At 57.9% G+C, this 4,338-nt stretch overlaps 1 pseudogene; it reads right to left on the bottom strand.

Moving 5' to 3' along the window:
• Nucleotides 1-338: 338 nt before the first annotated feature.
• LOC148164789 (histo-blood group ABO system transferase 2-like) lies at nt 339-2,705 on the bottom strand (annotated as a pseudogene).
• Between the last annotated feature and the right edge of the window lie 1,633 nt (nt 2,706-4,338).

Genomic DNA, 4,338 nt, shown 5'->3' with positions numbered 1-4,338 from the left:
GTGGCACAGTGAGCCTGCAGGAGTAGAGTGTGGGGACTTGGCTCTCAGGCCTGCTGGGAGACCGCATCTCACCCACAGCAGCTCTGTCCCCAGGGCTGGAGGGTGTCAGGGTAGCCACCCTCCGAGGCTCTAGGCTGACAGTGACTGGCAGGAGAGGAGGTGCACCTGATGCAGGAGAGAACCCTCAGGCAGAGAGGAGGGGGCAGGTGCTCCCCCAGCAGCTGGAGGAACTCGGGGTAGCCACCCTCCCAGGCTGCAGGATGGCAGTGGCTGGCAGGAGAGGAGGCACCTGGTGCAGGAGAGAGCCCTCAGGCAGAGAGGAGGGGGCAGGCTCTCCCCTAGCAGCAGGTGCACTGGGGCAAGCTGAGGGGGCATCCGTGGACAGCAGTGCCTGCAGCTGGGGTCTCCACACAGACCCCCTCCTCAGGCTCAGCACAAGCTTGTCTGGATGGCCTTTGTCCCCCAAATACAAAGTCTGGCCCAGGACCCTCCTCAAGCCCTGACTCCCAATCCTTTGACCTCAGCTCAAGTGACAAGAAATGGCCAATAGTTTAGGTGGGGTTGGGTGCACAGAGACATTTGCTTTTCTGGCCCATGCTGTAACATTGCTGGCATTTTAAAGATCTCAGGGCTTTGATTCAAAAACGGTAGGATGCCGGGGACCCCAGACAGCTTTCTGGAAACCTGCCTCTGGGCCTTGCAGCCCTCCCATCCCACCAGTTCTGCTCAGAATCCCTCCAGGTCACAGACCCACGATCTTGGCTCCTCAGATGGCCCGGACGATGCACCTTCAAAAAGCGATCCCAGTGGGGCAGCAGGACACACTGCGGATTCCAGCAAATCCATCTCCCAGAAACTGAGGGTGCTGCTGGACGAGCTGTCTGAAAACAGCCATGTCAGGGTTCCAGGAAGATACCAGAGGCACAGGAGTAACTGAGGAGCATCTGAAGGTCAGGTAGGGGCAGTCAGAGCTTCCAGACCCTTCTTCCCTAAAGCTCCTCATTCCTCAGCTTTTCTTCCGGTGATTCTGCCTGGTTTCTATTTGCCCCAACTGTTATCCATTGCCTTAGGCAGCAGAGACTCACGTATGCCTTTAAATGTTTTGGACATTGAATGTCCTCCAGTAGCCACTTCACTGCTGGGAGAGTTGGTAGCAAGCAAGAAGTCCCAGAGGACTCCAAGGGTCTGGACTTGGTGTTTCCCTCTCCTGAGATGGGGACACCTGTGGGAGGTGCAGGTGGTCAGCTGGGGGAGGGGGGCAGGCACCTGACGTGGACAGATGGGGTATAGGTGAGGCCCGAGGCCCCCGGGGTATGTGCCTGGCATCCGGACTGAACAGGTCTTCAAAGCTGCAGACTGGCTGGGATCATCTTCAGGCTGAGGAGGAAGGTGAGGGGAGCAGAGGGGTGGCTGGGGCGTTGGCGTGCCCGTGCAAGCAGTGCTGGGCTCCACAGTTTCCCTCAAGGGGACAGAAGTAGGAAATCTGCTCTGACGGCTCCGCTCAAGGCAGCACCCCCTGATGGAGACGGGGGCAGCCCCTCGTGAGTTCCAGATGTCCTGGTGATTCTTGGGCACAGTCACAAATCTCAGCTTCTTCATGACCCAGGGAATGATGGGGGGCCAGCCCAGCAGCCTCGGGTCCCGCAGATCCTCCAGGGGACAGCCCAGCAGCCTCAGGTCCCACAGGTCCTCGAGGGGAGGGTCCTGCATGACTGCGGGTCCTGCATGGGCTCTGGGGGCAGCCCCTCATGAGTTCTGTGTGTTCTGGTGATTCTTGGGCATGGCCTGAATCTCAGCTTCTTCATGACAGAGGCCAGCCCAGCAGCCGCGGGTCCCACAGGTCCTTCAGGGGACAGCCCAATAGCCGCGGATCCCATAGCTCCTCCGGGGACAGCCCCTCATGAGTTCTGGGTGTCCTGGTGATTCTCAGGCACAGCCATGGATCTCAGCTTCTTCATGACCTGGGGAATGATGGGGGGGCCAGCCCAGCAGCCGGGGGTCCCACAGGTCCTCTGGGGACAGTACCTTGGTGGGCCTGTGGTCCAGCAGGTACCTGTTCGGGTGGCTCTTAACGGGCCACATGGCCTCATTCCCACTGGCCCAGTTGACCACCATCGCCTGGTGACAGGCCGAGGTCAGTCGGGGAACCTCCACCACCAATCCCCCATAAAGGCCCCCATGTAGTAAAAGTTGCCCTGGTCCCTGGGGATGTGGGTCTGGGACTGTGGCCAGCACGCGTAGCTAAAGTCCTCGTGGGCTGCCCAGTAGAAACCAGGGTGTGGGGTGCCAAAGAGGCTGCACAGGATCTCCATGCCCACACGGTCCCAGAACTTCATTCCCACATCCACGTCCACGAACACGAGGTCTTCCACGTCAGAGGAAGCGCTGCTCGCGGAAGCGGCTGATCATCGCTCTGTGCCGCATGGACACATCTTGCCAGTGCAGGACACCGCAGACCTTGAGGACCACCACCCTCCGGCCCTCCCAGAGTGGCACACGGGGCACGGCAACCAGCTGGTCGGTGAAAACGTAGTAAGTGACCCTGTGTCCACCATGAGGACCACCACCCTCCAGCCCACCCGGAGGGGCACACGGGGCCCGGCAGCCAGCTGATTGGTGAAAACCTAGTAGGTGACCCCGTGCCCCACCATGAAGTGCTTCTCTGCCGTCTGCAGGAACAGCTCCAGGAAGACCACGTATCCACAGGGGCAGTGGACAGGGCAGGAACAGGGTCACTGCCAGAGGCTGGCAGCAGGACACCAGAGTTGGGGGCCATGGACGTGTGCACCTTCGTCAAGGGGGCAGGCCCCGGGCTGCTTTAAGCAACAGCCACCTCCTGACCTTCTTGAGTGAATCTGCCAGCAGGACCTCCCTAATGTCTGCTCCCAGAGATGGGGGCCATCAGCACCCCTTCTTCCAAAGGGGAGCCTGAGGCTTTGGAGGCTGGAAACCCATGCAGCCCCACAGTCAGCATGCTGGAGCCAGGAACACTCGCCCTGTGCTGAGCTCCTGGGCAAACCCTGCAGGTGCCCTCCACTGGCCGCCCCCCCTGCAGATCCCGTCCCCACCTTCCAGGAAGGAAGCACCTTTGGGCACAGCCCTCATTTCTATGTCTTACAGAGCAGCTAGAATCAGCAGGGCCGGCCACCTGTCCCACTTTGCTTTGAGTGGGCTGCCGCTGGCCCCCGCAGACCTGTCTCCACTTCCTGTAGGGTCCTCCCTGCAAGGCTACTGGGCATCCTGCTGACAAGGTGCTCAGTAAGCCACCGGTATTCCTAGGAGGGGTCACCCTCAAACTCTGCCACATCAGGAATCAGGTCCAGCCCGTGGACAGGGAAGGCAAAAGACGACACCAGGAAGAAGAGGAGGCTTGCTTAGGCCCCAGGCTTGAATCCAAGGGTGTAAGCTTCCAGGTCCACGTCTACATCTCCCTGGCCCCAAAAGGTTGGAAGTCTTGTCCAGCCACGTCCCATGGCTGGTCCCCCTTTAAGGGTACTACCTGCTCCCCCCTGTGAGGACAGCAGCTCCCCCATTATCAGCAAGTGTGCTGAGCCCCTCTGAGACTGATTTTTTTGTGCAGACGCTAAGGCTACTTCCCTGGGCCTGCCCCATACCCGGCAGGTTAGTAAATTGGTCACACAGGGAAGGCGGGCACTACATTTAAATAGGGGATAAGCACACTCAACATGAGTCAGGTCACCAGAGGGCAAGTCCAGACCCAGCCAATGGGGGAACAAGCCAGATATGAAGCAGGGGATAGAAGAGTGATCCTGGCAGAGGGCACAGCAAAAGCAAAGGCTTGTAGTCAGGCCCAGGGCACATGTGGGACGACCACACACTTGGGTGGCCCAGAGAAGGGTGGGCCGTGGTGGAAGAGGTGAGGCTGGAGAGGACGGGCAGGAGGGGAGCAGACCACAGAGAGGCCCAAAGGTTATGTTCTGAAAATATCACTCTAGTTACCAGAGGAGAATGGGTTCTGTGCAGCAGAGGACAGGGAGAACCTAACCCTAACCCTAATCCCTAACTCCTAACCCTAGCCCTAACCACTATTACCAACCCCACAAAATCAGCAAAATACATTCCTGTACCTTTCTTAAAATAGATGTAAGAAGCCAGATCAGAAGAATTGCAAAACCAAGAGCTCATAAATAGACTGCGCACCCTAAGCAAGTGGCTCTGCACAAACACCTCAAAGTTCTTCAATAGAGGGAAACAAGCAATGTTATAGAGCACAATGAATTTTTAAATAAAAACATGTGGTCATATTAATTCATGTAGAAAATGTTCTAACCAAAGTCCAATGTCTGTTGCTGATATAAATACTCATGAAATCAGGAA

The sequence above is a fragment of the Eumetopias jubatus genome, unplaced genomic scaffold (assembly GCF_037043125.1).
Source record: "Eumetopias jubatus isolate StellerSeaLion01/CBP00866 unplaced genomic scaffold, mEumJub1_p1.0 scaffold_3, whole genome shotgun sequence".
Taxonomy (NCBI): Eukaryota; Metazoa; Chordata; class Mammalia; order Carnivora; family Otariidae; genus Eumetopias; species Eumetopias jubatus.
Note: the sequence above shows the minus strand (reverse complement) of the source record. Positions and strands in the feature narration are given on the sequence as shown.